The following is a 25,581-nucleotide window of genomic DNA, read 5'->3' on the forward strand; positions in this document are numbered from 1 at the left end:
CACAACACTAAAAATTGAAATGCCACAATTCTACTTAATGCAAGTACTGCAGAACAGCATAAAAGTAAACTTTAGTAGCAATAGCACTTATCTAGCAACACGTTCATAACAAACAGAAACCACATTGAGCTAAGATTGCACATATACAAATAATAAAAAAAGTTGTTAAATGTTTGCCAAAAAAAGCTACAGCATGTATGAAAATATATTTACCAGCGACTGGAAATACTTATCTGAATCTCAAAATAAATGGAAAATAACAGAAAGTAAAAACGTTTTATTAAAAGCAGGTGATAGTTGAGTTGGCAACTTTGAAAGTAGCCTCTTTAAATAAGTAGCTCTTCTAAACATGTAGGCTTAGAAATTCATTGCCACTGTACCTATTTTACAAGTGTAAAATTATTATTTGTGTATGTGCAAACTTAGTTCAATGTAGTTTCTGTTTATTATGAATGTGTTGCTAGATAAGTGCTATTGCTACTGAAGTTTACTAAGTGCAACTCGTGAACCCAGCTGAACTTAATGAATAACTTAAAAGTTTAACATAGTATGCTGCTGAATTATTCAGTGTCTAATTGTAACAGAGTTTGAGCACAGAGAGTGGTAAAGTCAGAGAGTGAACCTCTAACAGTGTGAATTTCTAACAGATTGAGGACTTTAAACTGGGACTTTGGTGAATGTGGAAATTAGGTGCAGAGGGGGAAGGAGGTGCTTAGTGATTTAAACCAAAGAACTATAGACTAAGACTGAGCAGAGCATAAAGGAAGTCCCACGAGGAATCAAAAAATCAAGAAAAAGTCAAAAAATTACGTCACAAGACAAGGAGGAGTGCTGAGGATAAATCAGTAAGTTTTTGTTCATTGGTTAGTGATCTTAGTGGTTATTGTTCTTAGTGGTTAGTGTTTTTTAGTGGTTAGTTAGTGCTTTTTAGTGGTTAGTGCTTTAGTGTCAGATAAATAGTAAAGTGCCTTAAAGCTAAACAAATAGTTTAAGTAATTGTTAGCTAACATGGCCTGTACATCCTGCGTCATATGGGAACTTTGTGTGTCCTGGAAAATCACGTGCAGGAAGTGCCGCCAACTGCTCGAGCTCAGAGTTCCTGAGCTTGAGGGGTGACTGGTGTCATTACAGTGCATATGGGAAGCTGAGAGTTTCGTGGATAGCACATTTCAGGAGGTACTCACCCTGCAGCTACAGAGAGTTCTGCCAGAGAGGGAGTAGGTGACCACCAGACAGACTAGGAGGAACAGGCAGAGTGCAGGAGTCCCCTGGGAGCGTGGCACTCACAAACCAGTATTCAGTGTTGAATACCAGTGAGGGTGTTGACACCTCGGGGGAGTGCAGTCAGGAGCAAATCCATGGCACCATGGGAGACTCGGCTGCACAGGGGGGCACAAGAAATGCAGTTGTTATAGGGGATTAGCTAGTCAGAGGGATAGACAGGCGTTTCTGCAACCGCCAACGTGAGTCCCGCATGGTGTGTTGCCTCCCTGGTGCCAGGGTAAAGGACATCACTGAGAGGGTGCAGAGCATTTTGAGGGGGGGGGGGGGGGGGGAGGGGAACAGCCAGAAGTCGTGGTCCATGTGAGAACCAATGACATAGGAAGCAAAAGGGTCAAAGTCCTGCAGTCAGAGTTTCAGGAGCTAAGGAGGAAGTTAAAAAGTAGGACCTTAAAGGTAATAATCACTGCATTACTTCCAGTGCCACCCACTAGTGAGTATAGGAATAGTAGGATAAGACAGGTTAATGCGTGGCTGGGGCAATGGTGCAGAAGGGAGGGCTTCAGATTCCTGGGGCACTGGGACCCGTTCTGGGACAGGAGGGATCTATTCAAGATGGACGGGTTGCACCTCGACAGAGCTGGGACCAATGTCCTCGCGGGGAGGTTAACTAGTGCTGTGGAGGAGGGTTTAAACTAATTTGGCAGGGGGTTGGGAACCAGGATGAAACATTAGAGAGGAGAAACAAGGTGCACAGAGGACTGGGAGGGACAAGTAGCACTAGGGTAAAGAATAGTTCAGAAATAGGAGGGAACAGACAGGAGGCAAATGTGAGGCAATCTATGAGATTGGAGTGCATATGCGTAAATGCACGTAGCGTGGTAAATGGGGTTGGTGAGCTGCAGGCTCAAATGGCCACATGGGACTATGATATAGTGGCTATAACAGAGACCTAGCTCAAAGAAGGGGAGGATTGGGTACTTAATATTCCTGGCTACAAGGTATTCAGGAAAGATAGGGAAGGAAAGGAGGGGGATGGCAGTATTGATCAAAGAAACTACTACAGCACTGGAAAGGGATGATGTAGTTGAGGGGTCAAAGGCAGAATCTATTTGGTTAGAATTAAGGAACAATAGAGGAACTATTACATTACTTGGCCACCAATTAGTGGGAAGGAAATAGAGGAGAAAATTTGCAGGCAAATTACAGAAAGATGCAAGAACTATAGAGTAGTGATAATGGGGAACTTCAATTATCCCAATATAGACTGGGACAGTAACAGTGTAAAGGGCAAAGAGGGGAGAAATTCCTGAAATGTGTTCAAGAGAACTTTCTGGAACAGTGTGCTTCCAGCCCGACCAGGAAGGAAACAGTGCTGGATCTGGTTCTGGGGAATGAAGTGGGGCAGGTGGAGCATGTTTCAGTCGGGGAGCATTTGGGGAACAGTGATCAAATGTACAGAGAAATACAAATACTATCCAAAAACAGGAAACAAGATTTTAGCTGTAAAGCACAGTCTATTTTATAATTTAAATATTTTATATATGTACTTGAGATAATATATTATCCTTTATGACATAATGATTCACCCACCACATTTCAGAAAATGAGGACTGAAATATTATATTTCTCATTTAAAAGATTTTGCTAGCATATGTCACTCATCTGTTAACCGCAATTTGAAAATGAAGACTGCTTACTTTCCAACAAGTAATGGTATTTAATGGGCAGCGGTACATCTCCGGTGTACCCCTTTTGACTAATGTAACACTCACATTTCCTATTATTTTCATGCCCTTTAAATCATGCATTGAACTTGGATCTGAGCTTTTTAATTGTATTATAATTTCACAGAAAACACCTTTCATGCAACGGAAAATCATTTTGGGTAACCACATATGAGATCTGATGTTACCAAGGCAGCTACTGAAACAGATAAGGAGTTTCTTCCATATCAGTTAGGAAAAGTTGAAAAGAAACATTCATGATTTCATTACTCATGGTTTAGTAAGTATTCGTCATGTCTGCGCAACTCTCCATCTCTAACCAATATCTCTGAAATGAATTTCTAACTAAAATTTAAAATCCATGAAAGATGTTGTTCATCTGTGTTAAAAACTCATTGATTCTGTTTTATTTTTTATATCTACTGTGTTTGTGTAAATATATTGACATACATTACATTGCCTGTCAGAACGGGGGTTTTATTTAAAACACAAACAGTTTTCAATAGGGTTGTCAACTTAATATTACTTTTGAACTTTGATACAGACTTTTTTTGCTTTTGTGTTGCTAAACATTGGATGGGATAATTAAATCCTAACCTTAAAAAAAGAATTATTTAGCAGAGACAGCGCACTATGTTTTAGTGCTATGTGTTCCACTGTGGGATATCACAGGGCACTTTCTGTTCATTTGCATGTGTGGACTCTGGATCTAGTCAAACATTAGATTACACAGCTAAGGAAGTCAAACAAGTTATTCTATTGGTGCATACATGTGGTATGAGCTGAGTTAAAATTTACATATGCATTTGTCCTGTATGAGTAACTGTCAAAGACCATGTTATTTGCAGACAAGACACTTTTTTTATATATATATATTAGCCGACAGTTGTTTCCTGTGACGCTGTAACCTGAGTTAACAGGCTTTTCCGTTGTGTAGTTAGTGGTTATTGGTGTATTTAATGTTTCCCTGCAGAAAGTTTATGAAAGAAGCCATGACTGTGCACATGGCAGACAATAAAGTTATGTAATGTGCACAGTCATTAAAATGCTTCAAAATAAATTTACGAATACTAGAAATTCACAGAAAAGCGTCTAAAAAAAATTAAAACACATTTTACGGGCATAAAATGGATGCAATGAGGCCCAATTTCAGGGACCAATGTCCTGCACTTCAAGGTTATACCTGTAAAATGTCCGTCCCGAAATTGGCAATTTTCCAAGCATCAGGGGCGGTCACCTAAAACAGGAATTAGGTTCCTTGCATATGCTAATGAGGGGCCTAACGACTGTTTTAAGACCCATCAGGGAAATTGGACAGTTGTGAGCACAGCAGGCATCGGGCCTGCTCCACTTAGGTTTTCCAGGCACAGATGCGACCTAGCAAGCAGCCACCACCAAAAGCGTGTTTATTGTTTTTTTTAAAATGAGCTAACATAGTCCCTTCCTATTTGCTTGCTCTCACTTCAAACTCTAGGCACCAGTGAGAGGATAGTTGGAAGGCTTCAGTGCATACAGTAGGCAAATTTGTCATAAGCTCGCTTGGTAACGTTAGTGTTAATACAACTCACTTCTTAGCTTAAGTACAAATACTTGTCACATTCAAGAAAGCTTTATTTGCTCACCCTCCATCACAAACCATCACACAGAGGAAGCCCTTAGTTGGTTACCTGAACTATCAGAACTCAGTGCTGCAATTAATTAGAATATTCTGCAACTAAAAACCAGATCAGATATAATTTCCCTCCATTACAATAAACACCCCACAGCATAAAGCTTCACTCACTACATTTTGTACTTTAGTAAGCCTTTAGATAATTGATACCTATATTGTAATATGCATTTCAAAACTGAATCATTTAATAAAATGGGGCATTGGAGATGTTTAATCTCAGTTTTGAACATTATCATATTTCTCTCAGCCACTCTATTTCCAGTGAATCGATGAGGTCATGTTTATAAGTCAAACTTAGATCAAATACATCAGCCCAGCATTTCCGTTAGATTGTGCTGGCCGAATCAGCGCAAAACATCGCGGAAGTTTGAATTATGTCAGGCGTAATTTGCTCCCACGTAATTTGAGTTTCTGCAATCTTTAGTGCTGGCGAAAAAAAAAAAATCGCTGAAACTAGCCCCGCCCACAAAGCTGGCCACGCCCCTGCTCGAAATAACGAGGATGGTGAGTTTCTGCTGATTGCACCAGCCTGCAGCTATTCGAGGAGGGTTTTAAAGCTAGTTTCCTTAGGCGCAAAGGCACTAATAGACATGGTTTAAACATTTTTAAATAGTAAAAGATATACATTTACTAAGAAACTGACTAGTGTACAGCAATGAAAGTAGGAAATGCTTCAGTATAGTTTTTTTTTAGTCTTTTTCAGTGAGCTTAAATCAGGTTATTCACAAGCAGAAGACTGGACACCTTTATTAAAAATGCTTATTTTTAGTGATAAACCCATTTTCAGCTGTATTAATAAAACTGCACTCTTAACTATATCTCTTAAATGCATCAATGAATGTTTTTGATTGCAAAAATAATAAAGAAACTATGTTAAACTGCCGAATTAAGCTGATTCATGGCAGATTTTACGTTTGTGATTATGTTAATGCATTTTAGCGGAAACTCAACGTAAAATGTGCTAGTGCAATTTTTTGGCGCAATTTTCGCCCAAAGCGGAAACTCCAGGCAATCATATTTACTTTACTATGTTCATGGAGCAATGTATCCCCCTCCTGGGGAAACCTGACAGTGTACAATTTCTGCCGACTTCCCCCCGATGCCATGACTATACCAGTAAGCAAACTCATCATGCCTGTGCTTCATATTAGAATGATGCCAATATCAGTATATCAGTAATGCCTTGTTTATAAGGCCTCACTGTGCAACTGAATCCAGAATGATTCCGCTTTCATCACAGTTGTACCTGAAATGGAATCTGCCGAGTATCAGTGATATCAGATCAAGAGTGCCAAAAGCAGTCGGCCAAATAGAGCATTTTTTTCTACCAATAATGACAGTACTGGAGTGGGGATGGGACTTGAACAACATTAAAAAAGATGTGCCCATTGCTACCTTCTAGGGATTCTCAAATAACTAACAAATTGCACTTAGTAGTGATCCCAAGATGATTCACAAAGGAGAAATGAGCACAAGAATTAGGAGAGATGGTTGAAGAGATAGGTTTTGAGGAAGCTTTTAAAGCCAGGAAAAGAAGTTGTAAGGTGGAGGGTTTAGGAAAGGAATTTCAAAGAGTGGAGCTGAAACAGCTGAAGCTCTTATCGTAATTATTTGAGTGTTTGGAAAATAAGTGAGTGGATACCATTTTAGGAAAGTTAATCAATGACTAACAACTTGCATTCCCATTGCAAGTTAACTGAAATCTACTCCAGTTCATTAAAGGGCAACTTTATAATATATTTACCATTAGTTGCAAATAGCACTGCACTGAAAATTTGAAATGTTCCAATTTGCAACTACCCATGGAATAGGAGTACTATACACTACTTAACACTACTGGTCTTATGCTGGAGTGAGTCTTTGATCTGTATCTTTTACCTCCAGGAAACTAGACATTAACTAGAACATCCCCGGCATCTCTGCTCCCCATAGCATTTTGAAAATTCCAAGGATTCCAACAGCGCTCCCAAAGAGACTGCACTGACCAGGTACTGACAATTTAGGAATATTAAAGCATGCATACATCAAAAACTGGTATTCTGTATGGCATTTTAAAAAAAATATGAAATCACATATTAACATTGAATGTTATGAATATTTTGCCAGCATAATTTGGTTGCTATATTTTTATGACAATAATTTTTACATAAACACAAGAATTAGGCAGACACTATTAAGCTTATTTGTCAGAAATCACTTTGATTTTTTGTTTCCAAAGTATGATTGGATCAAAGAAGTTTCAATTCAGCACATGAATAAAAGCCACACAATGTCAGAACTTCATGCATAGCTTTAAGGAGATTCAACACCATTCGTAAGTGTGAATGCTACATAGTCACCATACTGAAAAAAATAAGAGATTGTTAAACAAACTGAAAAGTAATTATGAAAAAGTAATTATTGTTGCAGAACTATTTGTCTGTTTAGCACAGGTTTAATGAAGTGACCTCTTATCCGTTACAACTGCAGTGGTTGTAGCTGAAGTCTAATTTTGTGCTTTGTGGGTTGTTCTGCACTCAGCAGCAAGTTAAGACAAGTTGTTGGTGTTGCTGCATCATGTCAGTGCTATTTCCTGCTGGTTATTTTGGAAACAACAATGCTTCGAACAAAAGCTTGCATCAATCTGCTAAAAAAAACGATTGTTGCTATCTGGTTGGATTTGCTTACTCAGAATGTTAACAGGCTGCAGAAATACAGCCACCGAGCAATCATATGTTCTTGCACCCAATGATCTTGCATAACTTTACTGATAATTGAGACTGGCACACAGTGCACCCACCCACAGGAAGCATTTTCTTAGAGCGATAAACACACTCTTCTTTTATAATAGTGCCCCCTTGAGTCTCACTGCAGTGAAAACCCTTGCAGACATACACTCAGTACATGAATCAAACCTTGCAAAAAATCCATCTTCAACTTTACAAGGTAATTTATTTGCCACAGCTTCAGTATTTGAAAGCTAATGTCCATACTTGCTATGGTTTCAAACATATTCTCAATTTTTAGGGGTTAATGTGTGAATAAATAGACCTTTTTTGATAGAGAAAGGGGCCAGAATTCCTTGGATACACTCCGCTGTCGTAGATGTGGAAGGGCAGAAATCCTACTGCACCAGTGAACTCTGCTCTTGACCCCGCCGGTGTATCTGGGAAGGAGTCACCTAATTTTAAATATTCCATCAAACAGCTGTACCAGAATGGGCGTATCTTGGGTGCCACTAGAGGGGGGTGGGGGAATGAGGAAAGAGCAGTGCTGTGAAGCAACGTTGATGAGCAGCAGGCGGGCCTGGCTTCACAGGTCAATGACAACTGTTAATTGGCCCCCTTACTAAGATGGGCAATTAAAAATTGTGCTCCAGATATCTTCGGTGGTCTTTCAGGTCCTAAACCCATCCTGGCAACCCCTGTAGGCTCCACATCTGCTCATCCACAGACCTGGACACCAATAACTTGCTCTTCCAGGCTGCTTGCCACAAAGAAGGCAAGAACCGTGGGATATCTGGTGAGTTATGTCACCCCACTGGCCCCACCTCCTTTGACATGTCAGCCATCTACAGGCGGGCACAACTTCCCTTTGCTCACTCTACGGGATGGAGACCCAGTGGGGTCGACTTTAACTTGATCTACCTGGCAGAAACCAGGCGGGAGGACAGTTAAAATGGACCCTAATCCACTCTTTCCTGCCCCGATCTGGCCAGCTGAAATTTTAAAATTGCAGACGGCTAGGACACACGCTCCAAACTGGCAGGGTCCTCTTTATATATGCAGATCGGGTTTCAATTATGTCATCAGGGCCCAATATACTATTTTAACCTGAGGCCTGAACAGAGGTGCAGTGGTGATTTCCCCGCCAGGTCAAATCTGCCAGGAACAGCAGCCAGGGCCAGAAGAGACACAGCAAGGTAAGTGTTTTTTTAAGTTTTTTTGTGGGCCAGAAGGAACAGGAGTGCTCCTCCCTGCACCCGAAGGAAACCATGGCTCTCCCCTTCCCCAGGGATCCTCATCCCCGACTGGGATTCCCCTCTTACCTTGTGCCGGGCACCGTTCCCCTGGGTCCCTGGTGGTGGCCTCCTAATACCCGATTTTAGCGGCCGGGAAGCAGCGTACTGCTGACTTCCTGGCCCTTTTGGCCAGGAAGTCAACAAGCAGGATGCTAATGAGACCCCGCTGTAAAAATCAACTGAGCCTTCCCGCTATCACTTCCGGACGGGCCGGATGCTCACTCGGCCGCAGTCCCACATGGGAGTTAAAATCAAGCCCGGTGTTTCCAGGTCCCACCAGATTTCCTATCCCCATTGGATCTCCTCCATCCACACGTGTTGTGTGGCACTACCACCGTGCTAAATGGGATAGATTCAGAACAGATCTAGCAGCTCAAAACTGGGCATCCATGAGGTGCTGTGAGCCATCGGCAGCAGCAGAATTGTATTCCAGCACAATCTGTAACCTCATGGCCCGGCATTTTCCTCACTCTACCATTACCAACAAGCCAGGGGATCAACCCTGGTTCAATGAGGAGTGTAGAAGAGCATGCCAGGAGCAGCACCAGGCGTACCTAAAAATGAGGTGCCAACCTGGTGAAGCTGCAACACAGGACTACATGCATGCTAAACAGCGGAAGCAACATGCTATAGACAGAGCTAAGCAATTCCACAACCAATGGATCAGATCAAAACTCTGCAGTCTTGCCACATCCAGTCGTGAATGGTGGTGGACAATTAAACAACTAACAGGAGGAGGAGGCTCTATAAAACATCCCCATCCTCAATGATGGCAGAGTCCAGCACGTGAGTGCAAAAGACAAGGCTGAAGCGTTTGCAACCATCTTCAGCCAGAAGTGCCAAGTGGATGATCCATCTCAGCCTCCTCCCGATATCCCCACCATCACAGAAGCCAGTCTTCAGCCAATTCGATTCACTCCACGTGATATCAAGAAACGGCTGAGTGAACTGGATACAACAAAGGCAATGGGCCCCGACAACATCCTGGCTGTAGTGCTGAAGACTTGTGCTCCAGAATTAGTTGAGCCTCTAGCCAAACTGATCCAGTACAGCTACAACACTGGCATCTATCCGACAAAGTGGAAAATTGCCCAGGTATGTCCTGTCCACAAAAAGCAGGACAAATCCAATCCGGCCAATTACCGCCCCATCAGCCTACTCTCAATCATCAACAAACTGATGGAAGGTGTCGGCGACAGTGCTATCAAGCAGCAATTACTCACCAATAACCTGCTTACCGATGCTCAGTTTGGGTTCCGCCAGGACCATTCAGCTCCAGACCTCATTACAGCCTTGGTCCAAACATGGACAAAAGAGCTGAATTCCAGAGGTGAGGTGAGAGTAACTGCCCTTGACATCAAGGCAGCATTTGACCGAGTGTGGCACCTAGGAGCCCTAGTAAAATTGAAGTCAATGGGAATCAGGGGGAAAACTCTCCAGTGGCTGGAGTCATACCTAGCACAAAAGGAAGATGGTAGTGGTTGTTGGAGGCCAATCATCTCAGCTCCAGGACATTGCTGCAGGAGTTCCTCAGGGCAGTGTCCTCGGCCCGACCATCTTCAGCTGCTTCATCAATGACCTTCCCTCCATCATAAGGTCAGACATGGGGATGTTCGCTGATGATTGCACGGTGCTTAGTTCCATTCGCAACCCCTCAGATAATGAAGCAGTCCGTGCCCACATGCAGCAAGACCTGGACAACATCCAGACTTGAGCTGATAAGTGGCAAGTAACATTCGTGCCAGACAAGTGCCAGGCAATGACCATCTCCATCAAGAGAGAATCTAACCACCTCCCCATGACATTCAATGGCAATATCATCACCGAATCCCCCACCATCAACATCCTGGGGGTCACCATTGACCAGAAACTTAACTGGACCAGCCACTGTGGCTACAAGACCAGGTCAGAGGCTGGGTATTCTGTGGCGAGTGACTCACCTCCTGTCTCCCCAAAGCCTTTCCACCATCTACAAGGCACAAGTCAGGAGTGTGATGGAATACTCTCCACTTGCCTGGATGAGTGCAGCTCCAACAACACTCAAGAAGCTCGACACCATCCAGGACAAAGCAGCCCGCTTGATTGGCACCCCATCCACCACCCTAAACATTCAGTCCCTCCACCACCGGCGCACTGTGGCTGCAGTGTGTACCATCCACAGGATGCACTGCAGCAACTCGCCAAGGCTTCTTCGACAGCACCTCCAAACCTACGACCTCTACCACCTAGAAAGACAATGGCAGTGGGCACATGGGAACAACAACACCTGCACGTTCCCCTCCAAGTCACACACCATCCTGACTTGGAAATATATCGCCGTTCCTCCATCGTCGCTGGGTCAAAATCCTGGAACTCCCTTCCTAACAGCACTTGGGAGAACCTTCACCACACGGACTGCAGCGGTTCAAGAAGGCGGCTCAGCACCACCACCTTCTCAAGGGCAATTAGGGATGGACAATAAAATGCTGGCCTTGCCAGCGTCGCCCATATCCCTTGAACAAATAAAAATAAACTTTATCCCAGAATTGTACCCTGAGCCCTAAGGAAATTCATAACTAAAATCTTTTTTGATTCTTTATTGTAGTGGTAAAAATATTGCTTTTGTGGCACTTTTTAAAGTTATATCAACTTTTTTAGATACAAATTCTATTGTCACGTTATTATGGGAGTTGATTTTGGACTACTCTACTATAGATTTCTTTTCATTCATTATGTAAACTCAGTCTACATAATGTTGAACAATTGCTGCAACACTTTCATGTATTGAGAAATTTCTGTGTATTATATAAATATTTTATTTGCATGAATCGTTATTTTAAATTGCTAGTTGATCTTCAGTGATGCTGTTCACCAACTAAATAAAACAAAATGCATGTATCTTCTTTTATCTGTCGCTCAGATTGTTTCTATAATCCTTTCCGTTTCCCTCTGTCTTTCTGTTTTCCACTTTTTCTGTCTCCCCTTTCTCTCACTTTCTGTAAACTTCTTGAATACTTTTTCATTGTTGTCTCTGTATTTCTCTGTCACTAATTCTTTTTCTTCCTCTTTCCACAAGTTTCTGCTTCCCTCACTGTACCATACAGATCAGTGATCATTAATGGTTGTTGCTCTCTGGCCGACTTGGCAATGCTGTAAGCAGCTAATTGCAGGCATTGGTCTCGTGGTTTCCACAGAGTAATCAAATTTCTAGAAGAGTAACTGAAGCATGGGATCTGTGATTCCCACGGATCAATCAGAGTGCTGAAATTTTACTGCAATTCTCTGGGAGCGGAAAACTGTAGTGGGAACCCTGTGTGCCAGCTTTGCATTTGCCCCAGGTTTTCTGATGGATATGTGATGCAGTAAGGAGGCTTACGCTTCTGTGATGCAAGTGCATTAATTTAGGGGTACATTGGTGGGGAGTCCTTCCTGCCCTAGGAATTATCAGCGTGTTTGGCCAGTGGCATGAGTCCAGCACAATGCACCTTTAAAAGTTGCAGTAAAATGCACTTCTGCAAGCGCATAGTCATCAGAAGTAGTTTCAAAGCTGCAAAATGTGGGTAAGCAATATAATACGAGGGTTACTATTGATTGCACTTGCACGGCCATTTACTTCTGGTAATTGTGCTTTGCATATTTTAGCTATTCAATAAAAGTTCACATTCACACAGTGAGCTGCCTAGTGCAATGTTCACACTATAGAATCATAGAATGTTTACAGCACAGAAGGAGGCTATTCGGCCCATTGAGCCCGTGCAGGCTCCTTGTAAGAGCAATCCAGTTCGTCCCATTCCCCCGCTCTTTCCCCGTAGCCCTGTAAATTTTTTTCCCTTCAAGTATTTATCCAATTCCTCTTTGAAAGCCATGATTGAATCTGCTTCCACCACCCTTTCAAGCAGTGCATTCCAGATCAAAACTACTCGCTGCGTAAAAAAGTTTTTCCTCATGTCGCCTTTGGTTGTTTTGCCTATCATCTTAAATCTGTCCTCTGGTTCTCAACCCTTCTGCCAATGGCAACAGCTTCTCTTTATTTCCTTTATCTAAACCCTTCATGATATTGAACATTTCTATCAAATCTCCTCTCAACCTTCTCTGCTGTAAGGAGAACAACCCCAGCTTCTCCAGTCTATCCACGTAACTGAAGTCCCTCATCCCTGGAACCATTCTAGTAAATCTTTTCTGCACCCTCTCTCACATCCTTCCTAAAGTGTGGTGCCCAGAATTGGACACAATCCTCCAGTTGTGGCTGAATCAATGTTTTATTAAGGTTCAACATAACTTCCTTGCTTTTGTACTCAATGCCTCTATTTATAAAGCCCAGGATCCTGTATTCTTTTTGAACTGCTTTCTCAACCTGTCCTGCCACCTTCAAAGACTTTTGTACATAAACCCCAGGTCTCTCTGTTCCTGCACCCCCTTTAGAATTGTACCAATTAGCTTAAATTGCCTCTCCTCATTCTTCCTGCCAAAATGTATTACTTTGCACTTCTCTGCATTAAATTTCATCTGCCATGTGCCCATTCCACCAGCCTGTCTATGTCCTTTGAAGTCTGTTACTATCCTCCTCACTGTTTATTATACTTCCAAGTTTTGTGTCATCTGCAAATTTTGAAATTGTGCCTGTACACCCAAGTCCAAGTCATTAATATATATCAAAAAAAGCAGTGGTCCTAGTACCGATCCCTGGGGAACACCACTGTATACCTTCCTCCAGTCCGAAAAACAACCGTTGATCACTACTCTCTGTTTCCTGTCACTCAGCCAATTTCGTATCCATGCTGCCATTGCCCCTTTTATTCCAAGGGCTTCAATTTTGCTGACAAGCCTATTATGTGGCACTTTATCAAACGCCTTTTGAAAGTCCATATACACCACATCAACCACATTGCCCTCATCAACCCTCTCTGTTACCTCATCAAAAAACTCAATCAAGTTAGTTAAACGTGATTTGCCTTCAACAAATCCATGCTGGCTTTCCTTTATTAATCCACACTTGTCCAAGTGACTATTAATTTTGTCCCGGATTATCGTTTCCAAAAGCTTCCCCACCACTGAGGTTAAACTGACTGGCTTGTAGTTGTCGGGTTTATCCTTTCACCCTTTTTTGAACAAGGATACAATATTTGCAATTTCCAGTTCTCTGGCACCACCCCCATATCTAAGGAGGATTGGAGGATTATGGCCAGCACCCCTGCAATTTCCACCCTTACTTCCCTCGACAACCTAGGATGCATCCCATCTGGACCAGGTGACTTATCTACTTTAAGTACAGCCAGCCTTTCTAGTACCACCTCATTATCAATTTTTAGCCCATGCAGTATCTTAACTACCTCCTCTTTTACTGTGACTTTGGCAGCATCTTCTTCATTGGTACAGACAGATGCAAAGAACTGATTTAGTACCTCAGCAATAGAATCACAGAAATCACAGAATCATAGAAATTTATGGCACAGAAGGAGGCCATTCGGCCCATCATGTCTGTGCCAGCCGAAAAAGAGCTATCCAGACTAATCCCACTTTCCAGCACTTGGTCCAAAGCCTTGTAGGTTATGGCACTTCAAGTGTATATCCAAGTATTTTTTAAATTGGATGAGGGTTTCTCCCTCTACCACCCTTTCAGGCAGTGAGTTCCAGACTCCCACCACCCTCTGGGTGAAAAAAAATCTCCTCAACTCCCCTCTAATCCTTCCACCAATTACTTTAAATCTATGCCCCCTGGTTATTGACCTCTCTGCTAAGGGAAATAGGTCTTTCTTATCCACTCTATCTAGGACCCTCATAATTTTATACATCTCAATTAAATCTCCCCTCAGCCTCCTCTGTTCGAAAGAAAACAACCCAAGCCTATCCAATCTTTCCTCAAAGCTAAAATTCTCTAGTCCTCGTAAATCTCCTCTGTACCCTATCTAATACAATCACATCATTCCTGTAATGTGGTGACCAGAACTTTACACAGTACTCTAGCTGTGGCTTAACTAGTGTTTTATACAGTTCTAGCGTAATCTCCCTGCTCTTATATTCTGCGCCTCAGCTAATAAAAGGAAGTATCCCATATGCCTTTTTAACCACCTTATCTACCTGTCCTGCTACCTTCAGGGATCCGTGGACATGTACTCTAAAGTCCCGCTGTTCCTCTAATCTTCTCAGTATCCTACCATTTATTGTCTATTCCCTTTCCTTGTTTGCTCTCCCCGAATGCATTAACTCACACTTTTCCGGATTGAATTCTGTTTGCCACTTTTCCGCCTACCTGACCAGTCCATTGATATTTTCCTGCAATCTACAGTTTTCTTCCTCACTATCAAACACATGGCCAATTTTTGTATCATCTGCAAACTTCTTAATCATGCCCCCTACATTTAAGTCTAAATCATTGGTACATGCCACAAAAAGCAACGGACCTAGTACTAAGCCCTGCAGAACCCCAATGGAAACAGCCTTCCAGTCACAAGAACAACTGTCGACCACTTTCCTTTGCTCCCTGCCACTGAGCCAATTTTGGGTCCAACTTGCCACTTTCCCTTGGATCCCATGGACTTTTACTTTTCTGACCAGTCTGCCATGTGGGATCTTGTCAAACGCCTTGCTAAAATCCATGTAGACTACATCAAACACACTACCCTCATCGATCCTCCTTGTTGCCTCCTCAAAAAATGTAATCAAGTTAGTCAGACACAAATTGATGCTGACTGTCCTTGATTAATCCGTGCCTTTCTAAATGATGATTAATACTGTCCATCAGAATTGTTTCCAATAATTTGCTCACTACCGAGATTAGGCTGACTGGCCTATTATCACTCGGTCTATCCCCTTCTCCCTTTTTAAACAATGGTACAACATTAGCCATCCTCCAGCACCACAGCTGTAGCCAGAGAGGATTGGAAAATGATGGTCACAGCCTCCACTATTTCCTCCCTTGCTTCTCTTAACAGCCTGGGATACATTTCAACCGGGCCTAGCAATTTATCTACTTTCAAAGATGCTAAACCACTTAATATTTCCTCTGTCACTATGTTTATCCCACCCAATATTTCACACTTATCCTCCTTAACTACAATGTCTGCATCGTCCCCCTCTTTTGTGAAGACAGACGCAAAGTATTCATTAAAAACCATACCTACGTCTTCCGCCTCCACACACAGGTTACCTTTTTGGTCTCTAATAGGCCCTACTCTTTCCTTAGTTATCTTCTTGCTCTTTATGTATTTATAAAACATCTTTGGGTTTTCCTTGATTTTACTTGCCAATATTTTTTCATGCCCGCTCTTCGTTTTCCTAATTTCCTTTTTAATTTCACCCCTGCACTTTTTATAATCCTCTAGGCTTTCTGCAGTATTGAGCTCTCAGTATCTGACATAAGCTTCCCTTTTTTGCCTTATCCTACCCTGTGTGCTCCTTGACATCCAGGGGCTCTAGATTTAGGAGTCCCACCCTTTTTCTTTGTGGGATCATATTTGCTCTAAACCCTCATTATCTCTTCCTTTACTCCTGGTCTATCTTTGTCCTTTTCCATAACTACGCTAAATCTATTTGAATTATGATCATAACCCCTTAGTTTTAGGAAATGAATCTGTCCAGCTTCATTCCCTAAAACTAAGTCCAGAACTGCCCCCTCTCTTGTTGAGCTTGCTACGTACTGGCTGAAAAAGTTCTCCTGAATGCATTTTAAGAATTCTGCGCCCTCTATACCTTTTACACTGATTCTATACCAGTTAATATTAGGGCAGTTGAAATTCTCTACGTTACTGCCCTATTGTTTTTGCACTTCTCAGAAATTTGCCTACATATTTGCTCTTCTATCTCTCTCTGACTGTTTGGGCGTCTATAGTATACTCCCAGCAGTGTGATTGCCCCTTTTTTGTTGTTCAGTTCCATCCATATGGCCTCATTTGATGATCCTTATAACATATCATCCCTCCTCACAGCAGTAATTGTTTCTTTAACCAATATTGCCACCCCCTTTTTTATCCCCCCTCTAGCTCATCTGAAAACCCTGTGACCAGGAATGTTGAGCTGTCATTCCTGCCCTTCTTTAAGCCATGTTTCAGTAATAGCTATGATATCATACTTCCATGTGTCTATCTGTGCCCTCAGCTCATCTGTCTTATTCACTAGACTCCTTGCATTGAAGTATATACCATTAAGCACTGCCAAACTCCTTTGTTGTCTATTTTCTAACCTTTGCTTCCTCTGCCTTTCAAACTCGCTTACTAATTTGCTGCCTTTCATTTCCAGCTCTGCTTCTCTCCCTTCTGAATCTACGCTCAGGTTCCCATCTCCCTGCCAAGCTGGTTTAAACCCTCCCCAACAGCAAACCTCCCCGCGATGATATTGGCCCCAACCCTGTTGAGGTGCAACCCGTCCTGCTTGTACAGGTCCCACCTTCCCCAGAACTGGTCCCAATGCCCCAGGAATCTAAAGCCCTCCCTCCTGCACCATCTCTCCAGCCGCGCATTCATCTGCACTATCCTCCTATTTCTGTACTCACTAGCGCGTCGCACCGGGAGTATTCCGGAGATTACTACCTTTGAGGTCCTGCTTATTAATCTCTTTCCAAGCTCCCTAAAATCTGCCTGCAGGACCTCATCCCTCTATCTATGTTATTAGTACCGATATGGACCACGACCTCTGGCTGTTCACCCTCCCCCCTCAGAATGTTTTGCAGTTGCTCAGTGACATCCTTGACCCTGGTACCAGGGAGGCAACATGCCATCCTGGAATCACCTGTCTGTTTCCCTAACTGTCGAATCCCCTATTGCTATTGCTTTCTTGACCTTGCCCCTCCTCCATCATACAGCTGAGCCACCCAAGATGCCGTGGAATTGGCTCTGGTTGTACTCCCCAAAGGAACCATTGCCCTCACCAGTAAAAACCGGTTAGAGAGTGAGATGCACTCAATGGACTCCTGCACTACCTTGTCTGTCTGGCAGTCACCCATTCCCTCTCCACCTGCACACTTTTAAGCTGCGGGGTGACCACCTCCTGAAACGTGCTATCTATGTAGCTCTCAGCCTCGCGGATGCACTGCAGTGATGCCAGCCGCTGCTCAAGCTCCCAAACCTGGAGCTCGAGCTCCTCCAGCTGACGACACTTCCTGCACATGTGGTTGTCCAGGACATAAGAAGTGTTCTGGACTGCCCACATGGCACAGGATGTGCATTCGACAGGACTGAGCCCTCTGTGTCCTCTGCCTCCATGCATAGATCTCTTTAGTCCCTAATCGGCCCCACCCCTCCTTTTACTATCCATTTACTATCTATGTGCCTTTAGAAGACCTTTGGATTCCCTTTTATGTTAGCTGCCAGTCCATTCTCATATTCTCTCTTTGCCCCTCTTATTTCCTTTTTCATTTCTCCTCTGTACTTTCTATATTCAGCCTGGTTATCATTTGTATTATCAATTTGACATTTGTCATACACCCCCTTTTTCTGCTTCATCTTGCTCTCTATCTCTTTCGTCATCCAGGCAGCTCTGGCTTTGGTTGTCCTTCCTTTCCCCTGTGTGAGAATGTACTTAGACTGTACCCAAACCATCTCCTCTTTAAAGGCCGCCCATTGTTCAATTACAATTTTGCCTGTCAATCTTTGATTCCAATTTACCCGGGCTAGATCCGTTCTTAATCCTCCTCCAATTAAGTATTTTTATTCTAGATTGCTCCTTGTCCTTTTCCATAACTAATCTAAATCTTATGATACTATGATCACCATTCCCTAAATATTCCCCCACTGACACTTGCTCCGCTTGACCCACCTCATTCCCCAGAACCAGATCCAGCAATGTCTCCTTCCTCGTTGGGCCAGAAACATACTGATCAAGAAAGTTCTCCTGAACACACTTCAGAAATTCCTCCCCCTCATTGCCCTTTACATTATTACTATCCCAGTCTATATTGGGATAGTTGAAGTCCCCCATTATCACTGCTCTATAGTTTTTGCACCTCTCTGTAATTTCCCTGCAAATTTGCTCCTCTATATCCTTCCCACTAATTGGTGGCCTATAGAATATATCCAGCAGTGTAATGGCACCTCAATTGTTTCTTAACTCTAACCAAATAGACTCTGTCCTTGACCCCTCAAGGACATCCTCTCTCTCCAGAACTGCAATATTCTCCTTAATCAATACTGCACAGCCCCTCCTTTTTTCCTTGCCTATCTTTCCTGAACACCTTGTATCCAGGAATATTTAGTACCCAATCCTGCCCTTTTTTGAGCCAGGTCTCCGTTATCGCCACTACATCATATTCCTATGAGGCTATTTGCACATGCAGCTCACCAACCTTATTTACCACGCTTTGTTTCACAACCAGTTCCACAGTTGATGCTGATTAAAAGAGGTGCAGCTTCTATTTAAACTTTAGCATGCTTGCCTGCAAAAGAAGGAAAGCCCTTCAAGTAGCCAATAAGGACTCAGTGATTCAACATGTCTGCTCTACAAAATTTCTCCTCACCAGTTTCATAGAGATCAATCATAACCAAGTTTTATTACTTTTTGAAGACACTACAAATAATTAGTTGGTCATTACAAAAAGAAAAACGATATACAAAATTGGATGGCAGGAAGAAACTCTATTGGCAAAGCTATCAATCATATGTTACTATAAAATTATCTTCCTTTTTAAAGGAGAAAAAAAGTGAAAAATGATAGATCGATGGAAGGGCTGGTAGATACTTATCTTCCAAAGCTTCAAAGCTTCTAAGAAAGATTACACCATAAAAAGAACAAAATGAAATGTTAATATTATTTGGTCAAAAAAATTGACTGAGATTTATAAGATGTTATGTTGATTCTCACTATTTTGTGTGTATGCCAATACAATTAATTTTTTTGCATTTATGACATTGTTCATGGAGTAGCCACCAGCCCTGTTCTACCACAGTAACTCAGGTTCCCAATGGTGATAGTTGTTACCCATCCTAATTAGGACAGAAGAAATCACGTTATAGATCTTAGAGAAATATTTTACCCACGCTAAGGAATGTGCAAGAACCAAGTCCAAGTGCAAGTTTTCATTTTCATGCTATTTAATATATATAAAAACTGTTAAGTAGTATTAAGTAAGAACTAGCCTCATTAAAGGATGAAAAACAACATTGAAAGAAAAGTTGAGTATGTACCACAGTCTAAAGGTTAAAAAGGCAGAAAAAATTGTGAATGGACAGTTAGGTAGAACATAAAATATACTTTCCTCACTATCTTTTCTCCTCCAAAGAAAAACAAAAGTTGGTGAGGAAAGTGTATTTTGTTGTGGAGAAATGACCACACAGATTCTTATTAGCCAGGTGATCTTTAACCTTCGCAAGCAATGGCAAAGTGTTGTATCTCTACCAGTACCTCTGAAGCCAGAGGATAGAATAGAAAATGAGACATACCTTGTGCAATGAGGGGAATAAATAAAGTTACAACAAGGTTGTCCAACCAGAATCAGTTGTTCTCTTCTAGTTCAAATTTGATCACCTAAGGGCAAGAATTGCTCTGGTAGGGCTATGTGTAGTGACTTTGTAAGCACATTCTTTCCGCCCCATTAACGTCAATGTTCAGCCCATTGCCACTTTCATAGGGGCCTACCACTGGACAGCCGAAGCACCTATCATTTTAGGTAATAGGCCCCTTTTAATATGAAAATTGGAGTCTATGATGTACATAGGACCCCGATTGCCATTTTAGGACAGAACTCATTAGAGTTTGCACTGTGCACATTCTCACCAGTTTCACCAGTGGTGGAGCCATAGAGGCCCCTGAAGAGTTTTAAATTATTTTGTGGAGCCAGATAGAAGAAAGAGTGTTCCTCCGGGCCCCACAAAAATAATCTGAGCCGCTGCCATCCTGGGTTCCCCCTCCCCCGCACCGCGGACTTACCTTGGTGCCAGCCCACAGCTTACTGGTACCATTTAAATAAGGCCCGGGTCTCAGGATGGCTCCGGCCTCTTCGTCAACGGAAAGGGTGGGCCACCAGTGCGCTCAGTCAGTCGGGTATCCAAAAGTTAAAACCGACTCCACTGGAGTTGAATTTCAGCGGGGGTTTTACCATTTGCTGCTGTACCTTCAATGGAAGATTCGCAGAAACACCAGAGAAAGAGCTTAAAAGCTGTTTACACCACTTCTCCTTGGTGCCACAGATCTTCCACCAAAGTTATGACGGACGATCAGGAGAACCCCACTGTAATTCACCCCTATTTTTAAATGCATCTGCAATGTTACTACATAGCACGACCAAAGAGATTCTTCTCCTGGTTAGCACTGAGCTCCAGGTTCGTGCCAAAACTCCCTTTAATTTACTCAGTGGCCATGAAATATATTTTTGTGTTTGCATTTATTTTATGTTATTATTTTATTTAATATCCACCCCCCAAACCCAACCACCAAGCTTTCTATTCTAGATCATGCTGTTGTGCTTTGTTAGGATAGCAGAATGTTTCAGCTTTTGGACAGTTGCACAAACAATGTCATTACCTAGTCAGGCCACCAGGAGGTGCATTTGAATAAAAAAAACTTCCCATTGCCTACCTAGATGATCTACTCAAGAACGACAGTCTCCCAGTTAGGAATTTGATGCTTTACCAGTCCACCGCTAAATAAACTTTACTCAGAAACTCTAATATAAATAACAAAATAAAACCTGTAAGATAATCAAGGAATCAAAAAACTCCATTGAACCATAGAAAAGATACAGCACAGGAGGGGGCCATTCGGCCCATCATGTCCGCACTGGCTCGTAAAACAACCAGGTGCCCATTCTTAATCTCACCTTCCAGCACCGGTCCATAGCCCTACAGCTTACAGCACTTTAGGTGCAGGTCCAGGTACTTTTAAAAAGAGTTGAGGGTCCCTGCCTCTACCACCAATTCGGGCAGCGAATTCCATACACCCACCACCCTCTGGGTACGAAAGTTTTTCCTCATGTCCCTTCTAATCCTTCCAAAATAATAAATATTTGTGAGGGGAATACAGTCAGCTATTTAATCATTTACAAAGATATAGTGACATGTTTTAGGTTAGTGTGAAGAAAAACATTACACCTCAAATTTTTTTTTAAATGAACATTTTGAATACCTTAAGTAAAAGCCTTGACATATATCTTTCCTTTAAATTACTATTTATCGGTAATGATGTTATAACCTGTGAAACAAATTAAGTAAGATTGTACCTTCACAGAGATTATTTTATGTAGATGTTTAGATCACCATCTTTCACCTTCGGAGACTGAAGTTTGTAGCAACTCTTGGAACTTCTGCTGGAGATCAGTTTTCATTGCTGACTGTTATGAGATAAATGTACAAATTAGTTTACAGATTCTGCTAAGCTGATATTTTCATGCTCACAATAAAACCTCTTTTGCACCAGAGGTCACTTAAGTAAACTTTAAATGTTATCACCTCTGAAATAAAATAGAATAAACTATCCTCTTATTTTTGTGGGCTGTAACTAATTTTACATTTATTAACATATTAGTAACTAAGGAATTAAAGATTTTTATGTAACAAAGGAATTAGGATTATTCTGAGTTACTTGGATTTGTTTTTTGAAGTTAGGCATAGTTCTGATTTACTTGTGTCTAACAGGAGTCAGCAGGATTGCCGATCTTGTTACAATACACTTCTACTTCTGACTCATAAAAGAATGATATTTCATTCTTTAAATTTTGAACCGCGAGCCTCTTAGAACTAAAGTAGCAGCATTGATGCAGTTTAATGCAATGGTATGCTATGAATTGACGTACATTGCGGGATCCTGGAACTCAATTTACCTGTGACCCTTAATTATCATCGGTGAAGAAAACTATCAGTCTTTTTTTCCCCTCTTTCTCCACCAGAGTCATCAAAGAATCTCCTGGGGTTCTATGCAGTAGTTGAGCTTCAGGATGTGGTTATATTATACTACCAGTCTGAGGTTGGCAGCTGCGACGTGCAAAGGCCAGCCAGCAAGACCCATATTGTATTGCAGGCTGCCTTTGACTTTGAATTGTACTCCTCCTGCCAGGAGAGAGCTCTGTTCAGGTGTGTTTACACTCTGCCAGTCCATTTTTCATGTTTTCAGAGCAAGGGCAGGTGCTTCCATCTTCTCAAAGTATTTGTTTTAATATAGACTGCTGTAAGTTTATAAAGTGCTCAGAAGGTCGACTTGAGCCCTTTTACACCTGGCTTTACAGGTCATTGAACTTACACTCCACATAGTGTCAAGCCCAAGTGTTGTGAGGATCTGAGTCTGGATTTATGCTACCATATTTGTATTAACTACTTCTGCGTGGAAGTGTCAATATAATAGTACCCTTAATCAATTTTATTTCCATGGTTGCAGGATATTTTAGTCGGCATAGTTTAAAAAACACAAACTGATCCTTTCTGATGATCAGTATAATGAATGGGCAGTCTTTTCTGAAGCTAGAACTGAAGCTGCATAAAAAAAATCTTTGCACATATGTTCAATGTGAAAGTAGTTTAAATCAATCGTATAGCATTCCTCCAGAAAAGGTTCAGGAGCTAGAAGCGGACTCATTCTCATCTGCTTCCTGCAAGAAGTCAACTGACAAATATTCGTATTGCTGTTTGTGATGCTCAGGATATCAAGCTTCTCTCACTAATAACAGGACTGCTGATTCTTCACGCTCCCCCTCTTTCCGCGTAAGCAAAACCCTAACCGACCCGTCCCGGCGCTCCGAAGACTTACCTGAGTGCCGGCCGAACGCCCTCTGGGTTGCTCGATATTCATCAGCTGGAACCGGGCGAGCTGCATCTGGGCGCCCGTTCGTCACATCTATGTTAATGAGGTCCGGCTGTTAAAATGGACCTGGCCTCATGCAGCACCTCCCTGGCGGCCAGCCCATGTGTTCTGCCGGCCAACCACTCGTGAGTTAAAATTCCCCCTTTAGTATCTATGGATGACCAAAGTTCTTTCCCTTTATTGACTTTTTAAAATTGTAAAACCAATACAATGGATAGCAGGAAGCAAAAGGTTTTCTTACAAGGTTGTTCCACCAACAGAGACACTGCTGGTTTGAGAGTTGTTTGCAGCATCCTATTGTTCCATTGAGAATTCAACAGAATTTGTCCAATTATTACTAAGAATCCCTGTAAATGTTCTTGAGCCGAGAAATCCACAACAATTCTGAAATTAGTATTGCCTCAACTGAGGCAGTTTCACGTGCAGTATGCTTCCACCATAGAATGGAATTTCTTCCTATGAATCCGCTTCTGTCATGGATTTTCCTCTGCAGAGAAAAACAAGAGCCATGACTCGGGTTTTTTAAATGCTGAGAGGTATAATTGATGTAGGAATTATTTGACAGGCAAATACCTTGGTGGTGGGGAAACTTTTAGAAATGATAATTGGGGACAAAATTAATAGTCACTTGGACAAGTATGGATTAATAAAGGAAAGCCAACATGCATTTATTAAAGGCAAATTGTGTTTAACTAACTAATTGAGTTTTTTTATGAGGTAACAGAGAGGGTTGATCAGGGCAATACGGTTGATGTGTATGTGAACTTTCATAAGGCATTTGATAAAGTGCCACATAAGGCTTGTCAGTAAAATTGAAGCCCATGGAATAAAACGGGCAGTGGCAGCATGGATACGAAATTGCTAAGTGACAGGAAACAGAGAGTAGTGGTGAACAGTTGTTTTTCGGACTGGAGGAAGTTTTACAGTGGTGTTCCATGGGGTCAGTACTAGGACCACTGCTTTTTTTGATACATATTAATAACTTGGACTTGGGTGTACAGGGCACAATTTCAAAATTTGCAGATGACACAAAACTTGGAAGCGTAGTAAACAGTGAGGAGGATAGTAATAGACTTCAAGAGGATATAGACAGGCTGATGGAATGGGCGGACACATGGCAGATGAAATTTAATGCAGAGAAGTGCGAAGTGATACATTTTGGCAGAAAGAACGGGGAGAGGCAATATAAAGTAAATAGTACAATTCTAAAGGGGGTGCAGGAACAGAGAGACCTATGGGTATACGTGCACAAATCTTTGAAGGTGGCTGGACAAGTTGAGAAAGCAGTTGAAAAAGCACATGGGATGCTGGGCTTTATAAATAGAGGCATAGAGAACAAAAGCAGGGAAGTTATGTTAGAATCATAGAAAGGATAAGCACGGATGGAAGCCATTCAGCCCATTGAGTCCACGCCGGCTCTATGCAAGAGCAATCCAGCTAGTCCCACTCTCCCGCCCTATCCCCGTAGCCCTGCAATTTTTTTCCTTTCAAGTACTTATCCAGTTCCCTTTTGAAGGCCATGTTCGAATCTGCCTCCACCATCCCTTCGGGCAGTGCATTCCAGATCCTAACCACTCGCTGTGTGAAAAAGTATTTCCTCATGTCACCTTTGGTTCTTTTGCCAATCACCTTAAATCTATGTCCTCTGGTTCTTGATCCCTCCACCAATGGGAACAGTTTCTCTCTATCTACTCTGTCTAGACCCTTCATGATTTTGAATACCTCTATCAAATCTCCTCGCATCCATCTCTCTTCCAAGGAGAACAACTCCAGCTTCTCCTGTCTATCCACATAACTAAAGTCCCTCATCCCTGGAATCATTTTAGTAAATCTCTTCTGCACCCTCTCTAAGGCCTTGACGGTGCGGTGCCCAGAACTGGACACAATACTCCAGTTGTGGCCAAACCAGTGTTTTATAAAAGTTCATCATGACTTCCATACTTTTATACTCTATGCCTCTATTTATAAAACCCAGCATCCCGTATGCTTGTTTAACCACTTTCTCAGCCTGCCCTGCCACCTTCAATGATTTGTGCATATATACCCCCTGATCTCTCTGTTCCTGTATCCCTTTTAGAGTTGTGCCCTTTAGTTTATATTGCCTCTCCTCGTTCTTCCTACCAAAATGTATCACTTTGCATTTTTCTGCGTTAAATTGCATCTGCCACGTGTCCGCACATGCCACCAGCCTGTCTATATCCTCTTGAAGTTTATCACTATCCTCCTCACTGTTCACTACCATTCCAAGTTTTGTGTCATCTGCA

The 25,581-nt window shown here is 42.2% G+C and overlaps 1 long non-coding RNA gene across 3 annotated transcripts in view; it reads left to right on the forward strand.

The window, feature by feature from the left end:
- The first annotated feature begins 657 nt into the window (after positions 1-657).
- The window catches only part of LOC137334661 (uncharacterized), a 119,759-nt gene continuing 94,835 nt past the window's right edge, over positions 658-25,581 (forward strand). For all 3 annotated transcript variants that reach the window (XR_010966201.1, XR_010966199.1, XR_010966200.1), the window contains exons 1-3: positions 658-845; positions 3,076-3,228; positions 6,505-6,608. This is a non-coding gene — a long non-coding RNA (uncharacterized lncRNA). The remainder of the gene's footprint in view (positions 846-3,075; positions 3,229-6,504; positions 6,609-25,581) is intronic.

Source organism: Heptranchias perlo, chromosome 18 (genome assembly GCF_035084215.1).
Source record: "Heptranchias perlo isolate sHepPer1 chromosome 18, sHepPer1.hap1, whole genome shotgun sequence".
In the NCBI taxonomy this organism is placed as follows: Eukaryota; Metazoa; Chordata; class Chondrichthyes; order Hexanchiformes; family Hexanchidae; genus Heptranchias; species Heptranchias perlo.